A 20162-nucleotide genomic window follows, 5' to 3' on the forward strand; every position below is an offset into this window, starting at 1 on the left:
TTCTGAAGAATGAACATATTTAGAAACACTATATATAGACTACATCAATGCAGTGTAGAAATACTTTATGAAGGATTTATGGTATATTTTTAAGTGATATACAGTTACAATATAGCAACAACTATTGCAATACATTTACTTTAATTTGCCCCATTGATTATAAATAGCTCACTGAAAATGCTAAACAATTTTATTGAAATGTGACATCCTTTCTGAACAACAAAAAGAGGATATAGTTCTTGTTTTTGTTAAAATTCTCCTATTCTGTAAATACATTGTTGTTGGTGTTCATAAATTGTTACATACTATACATAGTGAGAAAACATCAAGGAAAATTATCAACTTTTTTGTAGAATAGTTGCAGGACTTGTGAAAAAAAAATCCAAAGTTTTATTCTCAATAATATAACAACCAGAGTTTGCTTTTCTGGCAGCTCTAATGATCCCCCAAATAGTCTGTGTTGTTTATGCATCTATCCACTCTCCCTCTACTAACCCATCCATCCCATTATTAGTATTATTTAAATAAGAAATGTTTATTGGGCTACTTCATCCAAGGAAGAAAAATGCTAAGGGTCCTCCAGTCTGCGAGAATAGCATATGTACAAGCCTGGAGACAGGACAGTATGGCCAGATTAAGAAAGACACTTGCAAGGTCAGCAATATAAAATATCATATAAAAAGTGGTAGATGCTAAGCCTAGAGATACAGATATGGATGAGGCTTGGGAATACTTTTAAGAAGTGTGTGCTTAATTCTAAAACCAACATATGGAGATGCTGAAGCTTTTTAAGCACGAAAGGAATCTTTAAGCACTAAAGGAATCTTTAAGCACTAAAGGAATTGATGCCATCTGATTTTAAAGTGGCATTGTCTTATTCTGACAATACTGACAACTTCCATCTCCTATACTGATGCAGAGTTAAAAAAAATATGGAGATACATCTGCACCCAGTTGCAGTTGAACTTAATAATGTCCATTCTCACTGAGGGAACAAAACTGTAATCTGTTTTATGATTTTCAGCCTTCTACTAAGTCAAAGCAATGATTTAGTTGTTGCCATATTCTTACCTTATCGGTCCTCCTGTCAACATGGCAGGGGTTCTTCCTTGATTCCCAGTTACCGTTTTGTTTTCCCTCTTCCAAACCATCAATTTCAGCCTCCTTGAACGGAATTCTTATTGTCTTCTTGTTCCTCATGTTTTTCTAGCTCCTTTCCTTTGGTGTATGGGATGTTTTTCTTTATTCTATATTGCTGGCTAGGGCTTTGAGCAAAACTAGATGGTCTCTAAAAAAACTGCAGTGCATACCACACCACTATTCGGATCTGGGTTTCTTATATGTGTCTCATATTTTTGGTTTCTCACATTCTCAAGCTACTCAGAATACTTTCTTTTCTTCTTCTGTGGATTCATACCAGTCAAAATAATTTTATTAATCTTGATTTTCTGGAGATTTTTTTAAGTATAGCTATAGTGAACATATAATTTTTCAGACTATGGATGGCTCTCTCTCTTCCCACCTTGCTGATTGTGATATTTTCCCAAATGAGTGCTCCACTTTTCTTTTCATATGCATAGCCCTGAGATTCATGGCATATGTACTAAAAAGAAGTATGATTCTGTTGAATATTTATTTTAGCCAGGTAATGGCCAAATTTATTACAACTTTTTGAATACTAAAATCTGGACTACTTGTTAACACACCAAAACTGCAAAAGCCTATAAATCCTTAGTCTTTATATAATCTAACCCTGGATTTTTTTTCTTTTGTTGTGGCACATGCTGCTTCAAATTTAAAGTTCACTCAGATATTGAACTGTGAGCTCAGACACAGATTTAAAAAGTTCTTTTAGCAGCAATGATGTTTGACAAAGTCCAAAAGGTTTATTTCATGGGGAATTAAAAACACCTTAAAGCACTCATTAGGTTCTCACAATTTTGTGTCAAAGTAAAGCGGCAGATTGGAAACAATGGCACATACTAGTAAGAGAGAAAAAGTAACAGTTACCAACAAAGGAAGAAGTCGAGTTTACTTAATACAGGCCCAGAAACTATAAAGCACTTGATAAAATAGACTCTAAACTAACAAAGATCAAAAGAGACAAAGAAGGCCATTACATAATGGTAAAGGGATCAATGCAACAAGAAGAGCTAACTATCATAAATATATACGCACCCAATACAGGAGCACCCAGATTCATAAAGCAAGTCCTTAGAGACCTACAAAGAGACTTAGACTCCCACACAATAATAATGGGAGACTTTAACACCCCACTGTCAACATTACATCAACGAGACAGAAAATTGACAAGGATATCCAGGAACTGAACTCAGCTCTACACCAAGCGGACCTAATAGACATCTACAGAACTCTCCACCTCAAATCAACAGAATACACATTCTTCTGAGCAGCACATCACACTTATTCTAAAATCGACCACATAGTTGGAAGTAAAGCACTCCTCAGCAAATGTAAAAGAACAGAAATTATAACAAACTGTCTCTCAGACCACAGTGCAATCAAACTAGAACTCAGGATTAAGAAACTCACTCAAAACTGCTCAACTACATGGAAACTGAACACCCTGCTCCTGAATGACTACTGGGTACATAACAAAATGAAGGCAGAAATAAAGATGTTCTTTGAAATCAACGAGAACAAAGACACAACATACCAGAATCTCTGGGACACATTTAAAGCAGTGTGTAGAGGGAAAATTATAGCACTAAATGCCCACAAGAGAAAGCAGGAAAGATCTAAAATTGACACCCTAACATCACAATTAAAAGAACTAGAGAAGCAAGAGCTAGCAGAAGGCAAGAAATAACAAAGATCAGAGCAGAACTAAAGGAGACAAAGACACAAAAAAACCTTCAAAAAATCAATGAATCCAGGAGCTGGTTTTTTGAAAAGATCAACAAAATGGATAGACCGCTAACAAGACTAATAAAGAAGAAAAGAGAGAAGAATCAAATAGATGCAATAAAAATGATAAAGGGGATATCACCACCGATCCCACAGAAATACAAACTACTTTCAGAGAATACTATGAACACCTCTATGCAAATAAACTAGAAAATCTAGAAGAAATGGATAAATTCCTTGACACATACACCCTCCCAAGACTAAACCAGGAAGAAGTTGAATCTCTGAATAGACCAATAACAGGCTCTGAAATTGAGGCAATAATTAATAGCTTACCAACCAAAAAAAGTCCAGGACCAGACAATTCACAGTGGAATTCTACCAGAGGTACAAGGAGGAACTGGTACCATTCCTTCTGAAACTATTCCAATCAATAGAAAAAGAGGGAATCCTCCCTAACTCCTTTTATGAGGCCAGCATCATTCTGATACCAAAGCCTAGAAGAGACACAACCAAAAAAAGAGAATTTTAGACCAATATCCCTGATGAACATGGATGCAAAAATCCTCAATAAAGTACTGGCAAACGGAATCCAGCAGCACATCAAAAAGATTATCCACCATGATCAACTGGGCTTCATCCCTGGGATGCAAGGCTGGTTCAACATACACAAATCAATAAACGTAATCCAGCATATAAACAGAACCAGAGACAGAAACCACATGATTATCTCAATAGATGCAGAAAAGGCCTTTGACAAAATTCAACAGCACTTCATGCTAAAAACTCAATAAATTACGTATTGATGGGATGTATCTCAAAACAATAAGAGCTATTTATGACAAACCCACAGCCAATATCATACTGAATGGGCAAAAGCTGGAAGCATTCCCTTTGAAAACTGGCATAAGACAGGGATGCCCTCTGTCACCACTGTTATTCAACATAGTGTTGGAAGTTCTGGCCAGGGCAATCAGGCAGGGGAAAGAAATAAAGGGTATTCAATTAGGAAAAGAGGAAGTCAAATTGTCCCTGTTTGCAGATGACATGATTGTATATCTAGAAAACCCCATCATCTCAGCCCAAAATCTTCATAAGCTGATAAGCAACTTCAGCAAAGTCTCAGGATACAAAATCAATGTGCAAAAATCACAAGCATTCTTATTCACCAATAACAGACAAACAGCCAAATCATGAGTGAACTCCCATTCACAATTGCTTCAAAGAGAATAAAATATTGAAGAATCCAACTTACAAGGGACGTGCAGGACCTTTTCAAGGAGAGCTACAAACCACTGCTCAATGAAATAAAAGAGGACAGAAACAAATGGAAGAACATTCCATGCTCATAGATAGGAAGAATCAATATCATGAAAATGGCCATACTGTCCAAAGTAATTTATAGATTCAATGCTGTCCCCATCAAGCTACCAATGACTTTCTTCACAGAATTGGAAAAAACTACTTTAAAGTTCATATGGAAGCAAAAAAGAGCCCACATTGCCAAGTCAATCCTAAGCCAAAAGAACAAAGCTGGAGTCATCATGCTACCTGACTTCAAACTATAGTACAAGGCTACAGTAACCAAACAGCATGGTACTGGTACCAAAACAGAGATATAGACCAATGGAACAGAACAGAGCCCTCAGAAACAATACCACACATCTACAACCACCTGATCTTTGACAAAGATCTGATCTTCTGACAAAAACAAGAAATGAGGAAAGGATTCCATTTAATAAATGGTGCTGGGAAAACCGGCTAGTCATATGTAGAAAGCTGAAACTGGATCCCTTCCTTACACCTTATACAAAAATTAATTCAAGATGGATTAAAGACTTAAATGTTAGACCTAAAACCATAAAAACCCTAGAAGAAAACCTAGGTGATACCATTCAGGACATCAGCATGGGCAAGGGCTTCATGTCTAAAACACCAAAAGCAATGGCAACAAAAGCCAAAATTGACAAATGGGATCTAATTAAACTAAAGAGCTTCTGCACAGCAAAAGAAACTACCATCAGAGTGAACAGGCAACCTACAAAATGGGAGAAAATTTTTGCAATCTACTCATCTGACAAAGGGCTAATATCCAGAATCTACGAAGAACTCAAACAAATTTACAAGAAAAAAACAACCCATCAACAAGTGGGCAAAGCATATGAACAGACACATCTCAAAAGAAGACATTTATGCAGCCAAAAAACACATGAAAAAATGCTCATCATCACTGGCCATCAGAGAAATGCAAATGAAAACCACTATGAGATACCATCTCACACCAGTTAGAATGGCAATCATTAAAGTCAGAAAACAACAGGTGCTGGAGAGGATGTGGAGAAATAGGAACGCTTTTACACTGTTGGTAGGACTGTAAACTAGTTCAACCATTGTGGAAGTCAGTGTGGCGATTCCTCAGGGATCTAAAACTAGAAATACCATTTGACCCAGCCATCCCATTACTGGGTATATACCCAAAGGATTATAAATCATGCTGCTATAAAGACACATGCAGACGTATGTTTATAGCGGCACTATTCACAATAGCAAAGACTTGGAACCAACCCAAATGTCCAACAATGATAGACTGGATTAAGAAAATGTGGCACATATACACCATGGAATACTATGCAGCCATAAAAAATGATGAATTCATGTCCTTTGTAGGGACATGGATGAAGCTGGAAACCATCATTCTCAGCAAACTATCGCAAGGACAAAAAACCAAACACCGCATGTTCTCACTCATAGGTGGGAACTGAACAATGAGAACACATGGACACAGGAAGGGGAACATCATACACTGGGGCCTGTTGTGGGGTGGGGGGAGGGGTGAAGGATAGCATTAGGAGATATGCCTAATGTAAATGACGAGTTAATGGGTACAGCACGCCAACATGGCACATGTATGCATATGTAACAAATCTGCATGTTGTGCACATGTACCCTAGAACTTAAAGTATAATAATAAAAAAACAAAGTTATGCAAAGACAAAAATACATATATAAAGCAAAACTTATGAAATTTAATAATACATATTAATCATGAGAAATGGTTATATTTTGAATTATATACTCTGTTAAAGAAATTGTAGGAATGTTGGTGCACTTTAAAATGATTTCTATCATAAGTAGCTAAAATATAAAGATACAGTACTTAAAGTATTAGAAATAATGGAATGGAAAATGCATTTGTTTTCAGGACTTGGTGTCTTGAATGGCAGCAGTCTGCTAAGCTCAATGCTCTGTTTCTCATCTTTCGAATGTGGCGAATAAGTCACAAGTTAGTGGGATGATAATAGCCATAGACTTATAGTCAATAGACTTGGGGGTATTCTGATTCAGTTCCTTGTCAGTTGAGAGGTTTCTGTCAAGATATTTATCCAGATCCTCAATTACCTCATTGGTAAAATGAGAGTAATAAAAATCCCTTTGCAGTAATGCTCTGACGATTAAACATTTTAGAGTGCTAAGTGTAATACCTGATATATGGCTGCAGAATAAATAATTATCATTAAAGGTGATAAAAGTTATAGAAGGTTATAATTATTCTTAGGATAGTTTCACCCATCAGTAGACTAATTGCACGGATATTAAAACAAGTTTTGTATAAACACCCAAAGGTGTCTCCTGAGTATTGAGTATCAGTTTCTCTACATGTGTAATGATACCAAACATTACGTATTAGAGGCTTTCTCATGTAAAAGGAGTTTGTGCATTCTGTAGATAAAAACGATAAGGTCTGGGAATAATAAGAGCCTTGCTTGAGATCATGCAGGTGATAGCATGTTTATGTCTCCAGCATAGAATGCTTACTAAGCCTCCAGCCCTTGGAGTTTCCCTTTGGCATCTTAAGTATCTTGCTGAGCATTTCCACGTTGTATTCTTCCATCACTGAGATTACAACAGAGATGGTTCTCTAATTTGTATGAGTGTGGCTTAGAGGGGTTGATGGGGCAGTTGATGGGGATATACAAGGAAAATAATTTGTCACTGCATTTAAAAACCAGTCATATGATTTACTTAGATTAGATGTGAAGTTAGTTTTTCAGTAGGTAGAATGTGGATCGGTGCTAAAATCTACCCCAAGCTACCCTAAACAATGCTACTTAATTTAGCCATATTTTTTGTCAAAATCAATCATCTCAAATCCTCCTCATTCCTTTCAGTAACTTGTCACACTTTCACATTGACTTGAAATTTCAGCTATTATTTCTTCATTCATTTTCTGTCTACATCCATTTAACTTTACGTTTGTTGATGCTGCTTTGAAAACATCTCTCATGTCTATTTCTCTTTTCATTCTTACCAATATGGCTTTACTCCAGCTCCTATGTATTTGCCAATTAGACTGATGCCAAAATATTTCAGTTGGTGCCTTGTCCCACATTTCTCTCCTTTCTCATCATGTCATAAACTGTACACTAAATCATATGAAAACACCAGTTTCCATTTATCACCACCTTATTTAGAGCCCTTCACTGGAACTTCCAGATCTGTGAAATGAAACACAGATTCTCTGGCCCAGTATGCATCCATTTATCAATTTGTCTGATTTCTTTTGATCTTTTGTTTATTGTTATTTTCTCATATCTTATGGTAAAGACCAAGTTCCCCCATTTTTTTTACACAAATAAAAGATGTTTCTAAGAGTGCCTGTTGTGCTTGTGAATAAGAACATTGTTATTTGAATAAGAACCACACTGTGGTTATACAAAATGCTATGTGAAGACATATGTATAAAACATGATTCTAAGATTGCTAGTTTTTCATTGCTTTAGGATAGAATTATCTTTTTATTATTGTGGTAAAAAACCCTCTAATACGAGATTTACACTTTTAACAAATTTTAAGTGCACAGTACAGTATTTTAACTATGAACACAATGTTGTACAGAAGATCTCTACAACTTTGCATCTTGCATGACTGATACTTTGCGTCCACTGAACAGTAACTCCCCATTTCCTCCTTCCTTAAGGCCCACGATTCTACTTTCTCTTTCTATGGGTTTGAGTACTTTAGATACCTCAGATAAGTGGAATCATGCAGTATCTGTCCTTCAGTGACTGGCGTATTTCACTTAACATATTTTCAAGTTTCATCCATGTTGTAGCATATGAAAATACTTCCTTCATTTTTTTTGTCTGAATAATATCCCATTGTATGTTTTGTAGTTTTCTAATCCATTCATTGATTGATAGATATGTAGGTATTTTAAAATCTCTTGGCTTTGTGAGTAATGTTTCAAAGAGCATGGGAGTGAAAACATCTCAAGATTCTGATTTCAGTTCTTTTGAGTAAATACCTAAAAGCAGGATTGCTGCATCATGTGGCAGTTCTTTTTTTAATTTTTTGAGGGACCTCCATACTGTTTTCCACAGCAATTATAGCGTTTTACAACCCCACTAACAGTGCATGAAGGTTCCAGTTTCTCACAGTCTTACCAATGCTTGATCTTTTCTGTTTTTTTTTATTATTAAATTTTTAATTTTGGGGGTAATGGACATCCTAACAGGTGTGAGTTGTTCCCTCATTATGATACTGATTTGCAATTTAGTAATGATTAGTGATGTTGAACATCTTTTCATATACCTATTTGTATGTCTTCTTTGGAAAAATGTCTACTCAGATCTTTTACCCACCCCCCCCTTTTTTTTTTTTTTTTTTTTTTTGAGACAGAGTCACACTCCATCACTCAGGCTGGAGCACAGTGGCACCATCTCAGCTCACTGCAGCCTCCATCTCCTGGGTTCAAGTGACTCTGGTGTCTCAGCCTCATGAGTAGCTGGGATTACAGGTGCCCACCACCACACTCAGCTAATTTTTGTATTTTTAGTAGAGACAGGGTTTTGCCATGTTAACCATGTTGGTCTCGAACTCCTGACTTCAAATGATTTGCCCGACTCAGCCTCCCAAAATGCTAGGATTACAGGCATGAGCCACTGTGCCCGGCCTACTCAGATCTTTTTCCACCTTTTAATTGGGTTATTGGTTGGTTTGTTTATTTATTTATTATTTTGATTTGTAGGAGTTTCTTAGATATTTTGGATACCAACTTCTTATCAGATATATGAGTAGTAAATGTTTTCTCCAATTTGTAGGTTGCATTTTCACTCTGTTAATTATTTCTGTTGCTGTGCATAGGCTATTTAGTTTGGTGTAATCTCACTTCACTTTGCTTTTGTTGCATTGTGTTTTTCATGTCATAGCCAAAAAAATCATTACCAAGACCAATGTTCAAAGCTTTCCTTCTAAGTTTCCTTTCAGGAGATTTATAACTTTAGGTCTTACATTTAACTTTTTAATCCATTTTGAGTTAATTTGTGGGTAAGGTATAATAAAAGGTTCTAATTTTATTCTTTTTCGTATGGGTATCCAGTTGTCCAAACACCATTTACTGAACAGGTTTACCTTTCTCCATTTGTGATCTTGGCACTCTTGTTGAAGATTACTTTACTGTGTCTGCTTGGGTTTACTTCTGAACTCTCTATTCTGTTCCTTGGTCCATGTACCTGTCTTTATGCCAGTACCGTACTGTTTTGATTTATGTGAATTTGTAAAATGTTTTGAAATCAGAAATTGTGAGGACTCCAGGTTTGTTCTTCTTTCTCAAGATTGTTTTTGTTATTTTGGATCCTTTGTAGTTCTATATGAATTTTAAGAGTTTTTTCTTTTCTTCAAAAAACTACCATTGAGATTAAGACGGAAGTTATGTTTTAATCTGTACAACACCTTGGATAGTATGAACATTTTAATAGTAAGCCTTCCAGTTCATGAAAATGGGATGTCTTCCCATTTACTTGTGTCTTCTTTAGATTTTTTTTTCTTTTAGCAATATTTTATGGTTTTATTATGTACAAATTCTTTGCCTCCTTGGTTAGGTTTATTTCAAAGCATTTTGTTATTTTTATGCTATTATAAATAAGATTATTTTGTTAATGTACTTTTTAGTTTTTTTGTTATTACTATATGGGAAAACAACTTATTTTTGTATACTGACATTATATCTGGCAACTTTGCTAAATTTGTTTATAATTTGTAACTGTTTCATGTAATCTTTATAGTCTTCTACATATAAGATCATTTCATCTGTGAATAGTAATAATTATACATCTTCTTTTTCTATTTGTGTGTATTTTATTTCTTTTTCTTGCCTAATTTCTCTGGCTAATACTTACTGTACTATGTTAAATAAGGTGGTGAGATTGGGCATCTTCATCTTGAGCCTGATCTTGGAGGAATATTTCACAATTGAGTAGGAAGTTTGTTGTGAGCTTTTATATATTTCCTTTATTATGTTGAGATAATTTCCTTCCATTTCTTGATTTGTGTTTTCTTCCTAAAAGAGTGTTGAATTTTATCAAACGCTTTTTCTACTTCTATCAAAATGATCATGTGATTTTTGTGCTTTCATTTGTTAATATGGTATATCACATTGATTGGTTTTTATATCTTAAACCATTCTGGCATATCAGGAATAAATTCCACTTTGTCATAATGTATAATCCTTTTAATGTGGTGTTAAAATTTGATTTGCTAGTATTTTGCTGAGCGTTTCTACATTTATATTTATCAGGAATATTGGTGTTCATTTCTCTTTCCCTGGCCTTGGTATCAAGGTAATGTTGACCTCATAATGTTAGTTAGAAAGTGTTCTTCATTCTTAATTTCTTTGGGAGAATTTAAGGAGGATTGGTGTTAATTCTTTAAATCTTTGGTAGAATTTACCAGTGAAGCCATCTGGTCCAGGGGTTTTCTCTATCGGAAGGTTTTTGATTACTGATTTGACCTTCTTACTAGATATAGGACTGTTCAGATTTTCTATTTCTTTGTGACTCTGTCTTGGTAAGTTGTATGTTCTTAGGAATTTATTCATGTCTTCTAGGTTATCCAATTTGTTGGCATCTGATTATTTAGTTTCTCATCATCCTTTTAATTTCTGTGGCATCAATTGTACTATCTCTTCTTTCGTTTTGAATTTCATTTATTTGAGACTTCTCTCTTCTTCTCTTAGCTGACTAGCCTAAAGGCTTGTCAATTTTGTTGATCTCTTCAAAATACCAACTCTTAGTTTTATTGATTTGTTCTGTTTTTCTATTCTGTATTTTATTTCTTCTGCTTTATTCTTTTTTTCTTCTTTATACTAAATGTGAACTAATTTATTATTATTTTTTTCTAGTTCCTTGAGGTACTAGGTTAAATTTTCATACAAAATCTTTCTTCTTTTTTATGTGTAGGGATTTATCTCTATGAACTTTCCTCTTACTACTACTTTTGCTGCATTCCCTAAAATTTGGTATGTTGTGTTTTCATTTCCATTTGTTTTAAGATATTTTCCAATATCTCTTTTAGTTTCTTCTTTGACTCATCGGTTAAGAATGCATTGTTTGCTTTATTTATAATTATACATTTTCCAGTTTTCCCCCTGCCATTAATTCTAGGTTTCATTCTACTGTGGTTGGAAAATGTACTCAGTATGACTTCAATCTTACTAAATCTTTTGGCTTATTTTGTGACCTAACGTGATCTATCTTGGAGGACGTTTTGTGTGCTTAAGATGAGTGTGTATTATGCTGCTCCTGGGTGAAATGTTCTGTGTATATTTGTTAGGTCCATTTGGTTTATAGCAGGGGTGTTCAATATTTTGGCTTGAAGAACCAAAATTGGAAGAAGAATTTTCTTGGACCACACATAAAATACACTAACACTAATGATAGCTGATGAGCTAAAAAAAAAAAAAGGCAAAAAAATGCTCATAATACTTTAAGAACGTTTATGAATTTGTGTTGGGCCACATTCAAAGCGATCCTGAGTTGCATGTGGCCCACTGGCCATGGTTGAATGGGCTTGGTCTATAGTGTTGTTCAGGTACTGTATTTTCTTATTGATTTCCTGTCTGGATGTTCTATTACTCAAAGTGTTGGAATTCTCTGCTATTATTGTGTTGCTATTTCTCCCTTGAGTTCTCTTGATATTTGCTTTATGTATTTGGGTGCCCTGCTTTTGGGTGTGTATCTATTTATAATTGTATGTCTTTCTGGTGAATTGACCCTTTTCAAATTATATTTCTTTTTTAAATTTCTTGACAGTTTTTGACTTAAAGTCTATATTATCTGATATATTGCTGGCCACCACTAATCTCTTTTTGGTTACCATCTGCATAGAATATATTTTCCTATTCCTTTATGTTTAGCCTATTGTATCATTAGAGCCAAACTGACTTTCTGTAGATTGGATCATTTTCTTAATACATCTACCAATTGCTGACTTTTGAATGGGAAGTTTAATTTATTTAAATTTAAAGTACTTACTGATAAGGAGAGACCTCTGTCCTTTTGTCATTTATTTTGTATAAGCATTAAAAGTTTTTTTGTTTCTCTTTTTCTCTTGTGCTATTTTTCTTTGTGTTTTGCTATTTTATTTTGCAATCACAAGACTTGATTTCCTTCTCATTTTTTTGATGTCCATCTTCTATAAAAATTTTCTTCATAGTTATCATGGGGCTTACATAAATGTCTTATAGTTACAACAATTTATTTTAAGTTAATAAAAAATTGGCCGGGTGCGGTGGCTCACGCCTGTTTTTAGCCAGCACTTTGGGAGGCCGAGGCGGGCGGATCACGAGGTCAAGAGATCGAGACCATCCTGGCTAACATGGTGAAACCCTGTCTCTACTAAAAATACAACAAAAATTAGCCAGGTGTGGTGGCGTGTGCCTGTAGTCCCAGCTACTGCGGAGGCTGAGGCAGGAGAATGGCGTGAACCCGGGAGGCGGAGCTTGTAGTGAGCCCAGATCGCACCACTGCACTCCAGCCTGGGTGACAGAGCAAGACTCTGTCTCAAAAAAAAAAAAAAAAAAAAAAAATTAGGTTTAATTGCATGCAAGTAACTGACACTTTTACTTATCTCTCATACATACTTTATGTTATTGATGTTACGATTTCTCAAAAATTTTTGTATTCATAATATGTTTTATAGTTACAGTTATTTTTATACTTTTGTCCTTTAACTTCCATGTCTGAATTAAAAGTAATTTATGCTGTTACAGTTTTTTATATTTGTCTTTATAGTTACCTGTACCAGTGAGTTTTATATATTCATATGCTTTTGTGATGCTGTTTAGCATCCTTTCTTTCAACTTAAAGAACACCCTTTAACATTTCTAAGGCAAAGGTTGTGGTGATGAACCCCCAGCTTTTTTTTTATTTGAGAAAGTTCATATTTATATTTCATTTTTGAATGAAAGTTTAGTCAGATACAGTATTTTTGTTGTCAAGTTTTTTTTTTCTTTCAGCACTTTAAATATATTTTCCCATCCCCTTTGGCTTGCAAAAATTTTGTTGAGAAATCTATTAATAGTCTTATAGTCATTCCCTTGTATTTGGTATACCACTTTTCTTGCTGATTTCAAAATTCTCCCCTTTGACTTCTAATAATTTGATTATAATGTGACTTTTGACAATTACAATGTGTCGATGTAGATTTTGTTGTATTCCTGATAGTTGGAGTCCATTAGACTTCTTGTATCTGAATGTACATTTTTCTTTCCTAGATTTGGGAAATTTTCAGCCATTACTTTTTAAATAAGCTTTTTACCCCTTTCTCTCTCTTCTTTTTTTGGAACCCTCATATGCATACATTTGTCTGCCCGATGGAATCTCATACAGTCTTTAGGCTTCCTTTAGTCATTTTCATTATTTTCTTCTTTATGTTACTCTGAATATAAACTTCAAATGATCTGTCTTCAAGTTCACTGATTCTTTCATCTTCTTGATTAAATGTGCTATAAAAGCCCACTAATACATTTTTAAGTTTAGTTATTGTGTATTCTTTATCTCCAGAACTTCTGTTTGGTTCTTTTTAAAAATTGTCTATTTTTTGTTGAAATTCTCATTTTGTTCACGCAAAATTTTCTTCAGTTTATAGTGCATTTTTTATCATGATTATTTTGAATTATTTGTGAGTTTGTTTCTATACCTCCATTTCTTTACAGCCAGTTACTGGATGTTTACTTTGATCCTTGATCCTTGTATTGGGCCATGTTTCCCATTTTTATTTATGTCTCATAACTTTTTGTTCATGCATTTAGAAAAAACCCACTCCTCTTTGTGTTTATGAACTGAGTTTGTAGAGAAGACACTCAGCCTTATGAGAGATTATGAAAGCCTCTATAGTCCTTTTTTAAGGGGGAACCCAACAACTCTGGGTCTCTGCATTCTATTTCTCAATTCAAGAGGCTTGCTGCTTTCTTTTTCAGGCGCTCATAAACTCTTTCTCTCTCTGGTGTCTGCTTGGGGCACTGATCTTGATCTTCCTTGATCTTCCTTGTTCTCAGCTGCTACCAAGTATCTACACCTTGCCAGCCTTCTGTCAGCTTCCAATTTAGGCAAGATTTACACCAATCCTTTGATCAGTCTTCTGAAAATTTGAATGTCAGATGCATACTCCTCAGCTCTTCCTCCTTCTTGAGGAAGAATCTCAAGTTGTGTGCTAAACTGTGCCCATCACAGGAAGCTTCCACCAACCCCCATTATTCTTTGTTCTCAGTGGACCCTAAGCATCCAAACTATGCTGCCTTTGTCATTGTTCCACTTTTCTTCATTGCTCCACTTTTCTTTCCCACAAAGAAGAAGTCCTAGGTAGGGTTATCTGCCTGGGTACTGAGCCGTGCCCAGAGGCAGGAGTGGATGTGGATATGTGAAATTGCTCTTTTTACCAATTTCAAGGCAACGGTTTTCATCTTTGCACCTGCCTGGGGAATTATAACTTCTTAAATGAATTCTGGAATTCTCACAAGGGTGTTTTGGCTGAATATTATTAAGTTAGTGTTTCTCTGGGGGGAACCAGAGCTGGAACTTCCTATTCTGACATCTTACTGGTGTTGCTCACCTTTAATTTGTAGCCTCCTTCTTTAATGGGTAGGGTATTTAAGACTTCACATTTTCTTCTTATCAGTGCTTTCACTTTGACCCCTTAGATTTGTGATAGGTATTCTCAGCTTCCTTAATTTCTATATACTAATTTTACTTAAAATTTTTCTTTTATTAAGATGTATCTAAGATCTATATCATAATTTTTAAGTATTCACCTAAATTTGATCGTTATTTTAAATTACTTTTCAATGGGGTTAAGATCAGAGAATGTAGCCTATAAAATCTCAACTATTAAAATGTATGAAGGTTTTTTGCGACCAAATCATGTGATTAATTTTTGTAAGCACTTCATAAATATAGGAAAAATCCATAGTCTCTATCCAAGGAATTTAAAGATATTTCTATATGTCTGTGATACCAAATGTACTGACTATATTATGAATTTCCTTTGTCCCTTATTTTTTCTACTAATTTGTCCAATAATTAGAAATATATATTTTAAAAATTGTACTATGATTTAAGTTTTTACCAAATTATCTTTGTATATCTATTAGTTTTTATTTTTGTATTTAGATATTGGTTGGTGCATATGGGTTTATAACTGGACATATCTTCCTCATCACTTGTACTGTATCTGATTTCTTATACTCACTTTATATTTTACTTAGTATTTTAACAAAAATTCTACCATTTTTGATGAGAACATTGTAATCCTGATTTTTTTCTCTTCCTCCACCCCCCGCTTTTTAAAAGAAATTACATTTGCCTGTCTCCCTACTTTCAACCTTTCCATTTCACATTTCTGTTACATGTGTATTTGTTAACAAGGTATGGCTGGGGCTTATATTTTAACTCACGTGTTCACTAGATGGTCTCTCTTATAGAAAAAGTCATTCCTTTCGTATGTATTGTATAGATGGATATAATTTATTTCACTTGTATAATTTAATTATGTCTTTTACTTTTTAGAAGTGTTTTGTATTTTTTTAATCAACTTACTTCCTTTTGCATTTTTTCAAATCAAGTTACTTCCCAGTTTTCTTTTACAGCTGTCTAGCTATTGGTATTTAAATAAAAAAAATTGTTAAAATGAACATTAATAGCAACCTGGAAAGGAAAAAGGATGCAAAAAGCAGTGTTAGGAGGTTGTTTATATGTAAGAAATAGTAACCTAAGCCACTTGATTTCCGTAATTGAGAATGTGCTATATATTTTGCATAGCGGCTTTAGGTCTTATTTAGAATCTAATGACAATTTTCCCCTGTTCCCATATAAGCTGCTTCCCAGGATCTCTGCTGAGCCAGTCAGCATGTTGTGCACAAAGTGCAGAGTCTGGTATCAGGACCATTCCATGGGCATGAGCCTAGTGAATTCTATAACAATTGAAGTAAATTCCCTCTATGTACTTCCTACCTCAGAAAGTTTGGAGTTCTATCTATAAGGAGCTTTAGCTTTCCTGCAACAATTGAGAGTGATGTATCCTATACACCTTTCTGAAATTTGAATGAGAAAATCAGGAAAAAAATATTTAGCAATCTGCATTTACTCAATGATTCTAAAGATTTTTCACCTTTATTACTTTTCTTCCGACTTCTTCTATTTCCTTTTATTGTATGGAAACACTCCCAGCTCCATGGAGCATACCCCACTAGAACCAGAACATGGATTTTACTATAAGCCTTGGGCAGCAAAATGAAGTGAAAAGCTGGAAATTTGAAAGTGAATTCACCCTGTATTTGTAGGAAAACAAAACAAGTATGAAAAATTGTGCTTTGAAAATAGATTTTAATGCAATAGATATCTTTAGCATATTTTGCTGAATAGTTTAGTATATTTTGATTTCCAAATTTGTTTTATTTACAAATTTATGGAATACATTTATAAAAGTAAGTATTAAGGGCTTGTCTTGTTCTCCCCAAACCCAGCTATACATCACAGTCTCCTGGCCAGGTTATTTTTAAACGCAAATTTTTAGACTCTACTCCAGAGAGTCTCACTTAGTTGATTTATGTGGGGCTCATGAATCTCTATTTTGGAATTTCTTCTTGGATGATTAATCTATAGAAACTCTGCGGAACTGCCAAGCAAAATGCAAAACTCAATTTGCTGAGTTTTGCTTTAAGATTTTTATCATAACATCTTTACACAAAAAATGTTTGACTCTTCCAGATAAGCTGTCCAGATAGTGTGAATAGGTTAATTCTATTTAAGCAAATAATTGTGCAATCAAGGCATCAATAAAGCAGTTGTGAAAGTTGTTGGAAGCATTTACAATTAGCTGTCCATACAGAGTTAGCCTAAAGGAGCAATTTCAGTATTAAAAGTTAATTAATCATAGAAGATTTAAGACAATGAACTTATTATTCAGATAATATACTCAAATAAAATATATTATAACACCAAGAATATAACAAATAAAGAGCCACACACAACAGAAATACCAGCTCATGTTTTATTATGTAATATCACAATCCAGCAAGAACAGAAGCATGTGACTTTGACTCTGATTCATATATGTTATTGCCTCTAGGGCAATACACTGATTCTAGTCTTTCACATGCAAAAATGCTGTGACCTCTTTTAAATGAACTGGAGATAATAGAAATTGTCTACATGTAAGGCCAGTAAAAACATGGAAATACAGGCTAAGGTAGATTATTGCTTACTTATGAAGGAGCTATTTATTCATTTCGTTTTGATCTCAAATTTGTAGATAAAAAATATATTTTTTTCTGAAAAACCAGTATAGTATTAAGGATTAATGCTTGAAACTGGATTTGAGCCTGCAACTTTATTTTAATATTCTAGCAGATATGCAGGCTCATTTGCATTTAGTAGTATACTGACACATTAATGGAATAACCCAAATTGAAATGAGGCGCAATATAAAACATCTTGTCATCCAAATTGTATCTTTGATTTGGTTTAAGATGTGAATTTGCAACACTCCCTTTATACTCTAGCCCAGACCTGTGTCAAGGACAGTTAGAATGTTTAGAAGGGAGAAGCACAACAATTAAGTCAGAATAATAATAATTATTATCAAAGAAAGAAAACTAATCAAGTTGTTCGGAGGACTTGTACTGAAAAAATTTTTATTATTGTTCAGTACATCCCCACCCCTCTTAACAAGTGAAGTGTTGCACATCCATAAAATGAGCTATCTTAGGGGTCTTGAATAGCATTTTTAGTGTTTAATACACAAAGAAGCAACTTCATAGCTTATCTTCCTCATCATTCACTTCTATAAAGTGATGATACCCATAATTCTCTCAGGGTAGCTTACAGATAAATTAATTAAAAAAAATACTATTAATATACTATATATTGCTCTGCAGCTTTTTTATAGTGCAGTTGCTTCTTTGGAAAATGTGAAGTACCTTGGATGATACATTGATATTTTAATCCACGTGAGTTTCATGGAATGTGTTACACATTAATAAGAAGACATACTTGTCCAATTTTTAAAAATAAATAATGATAAAAGATACAATAAAATGATGCTTATTTATACATATACCTTTATAGGATTATATAAGTATAAAGAACAATAGGAAAAAAAAGGTGTAGTAGACTGTTGCTTATGCTTTGGCTCAGAAACCAATACCCTAAAATATAGTGCTTCGATGTGCTGAACCGAAGAAGCCTCAGGTCTCTCTGACTTTACTCCCCACCTCCTGTCTCCCAGTCCTCTGTCCCTCCCAAAGCACAAGATGTTGTTTTCTTAAGTTCCCTTATCTGCCTGAAGTCTGGATTTGCCAAAGAAAAGAAAAATTACCTCTGGTCCTTTCTCTGAGTTCTCATCATCTGAAGTCATATTGCAGGAGGGAAGACGGGTCTGTTAACATACTGGAGAGACTTTTTTCACAAACCATTATCTGCTCTGCTGGCCCAACAGACTTTGTCCTGGACAATTGTATGTTCCTCAAGCTCACTGAATTCTTCTAAAAATCATTTACAACCCCCTCCCTGTCCCCCGCCGAATCATCCATACTTCTCCATGTCCCTTTCCCATAAGAAGGAGGGTATAAAACCATTTGTATCCCATTTCATGGTCTGGTATCACTCTCTGATTCTCCCCTGTGTACGTTAATAAACTTGTATGACTTTTCTTCCATCAATCTTTTACTAGTTAATTTTGAGCAATAGTTTATGGTGAAAGGGAAGTTTTCCCTTGGCCTTTTATACTTAACCTGAGTAGGCAGGTGTGGAGGATGAAATATTGATAGAGGAAAAGAAGAGTGAAAGTTTATTTTCTTCATATATATATACGAAAATATCAAAAACTTAAAAAGTAAGTCAACTCATCTATGGGAAGGAGGTAGAGATTATAGGGAAAATAGTCAACTAATCACAAAGGTACATTGATTCACAACTGGGCCTGCTTTAGAGGGTTAACCACAAATCCCAATTTATCCTGGCACAGCTCTGCAAAATATCCTGAAGACCATGAAATGTAGGTATTGGAGAGAAGCTACAGGAAAAGATATTTTAGCCTTCATGGGTTTCTCCCACATGATGTCTCTCAAGAGTTTCTATTTAATATCAATATCCTATTTAATACTAATGTATATTGGATATATTTGATAATCTATTTAATATCAATTTTGAATTTCACTTCTTAAAACAAAGAATATTTCTTGCTTGTTCTGTACTTAGTAAAATCTAGAAACCAGGTGTTCATTCTCAAATCACATACTATCCCACTGTAAGTTTTAAAAAATTCACTTTTTAATGCTCTGTATTCCATTCTTTTGTCTTTTAAAAACATAAAATTTACCCACGGTCTTCTTTTAGAAGAAGAAATAAATAATGTCTTTACCTCCATCTTAGAGGAGTGAAAAAGGTTTTCCAAACTAACACTCTGTAGTCTCTGACAAAATTCTGACAGCATACATTGTCCTGGGACATTTGAAGAATGCAGATGCCACATTCCCAGGGCATACCCACATAAATTATTTTCTACATCTCTTTGATTATTGAATATTTTCTTGTTTAGTCATTTTGGTATATCTTTCTGAAATTCGCATAGTAAAGAAAGACAAATCAGTTTTAATTTTCATAGATTTACATAGCTTTACCATTGTATGGCCAATGCCAACCATTTGGATTTGATGAGATTTATGTTTGATATGGTAATTATTTTAGACTTTCCAGAATAATAATAAAACCTTATTAAGTTATAGAATTGTTATAGAACAATTGTTATATAATTACAGTAATAATTGCAGAAAGAAACAACTGTAATTACATAATTGGGTATCATAATTAGTATCTCATGGTTAAAAAAAGGCACCTGCTCTAAAAATATTTGACAATTATCAACTAATCCCAATAGCATTCTTGAGGAATAGACTGCTTAGTGCCAAGAATTTTGGTCAGTTCAGTAAATTCAAAAAAGTTTCTATAAAAACAGTTTAC

Source organism: Pongo pygmaeus, chromosome 13 (genome assembly GCF_028885625.2).
Source record: "Pongo pygmaeus isolate AG05252 chromosome 13, NHGRI_mPonPyg2-v2.0_pri, whole genome shotgun sequence".
Classification (NCBI taxonomy): Eukaryota; Metazoa; Chordata; class Mammalia; order Primates; family Hominidae; genus Pongo; species Pongo pygmaeus.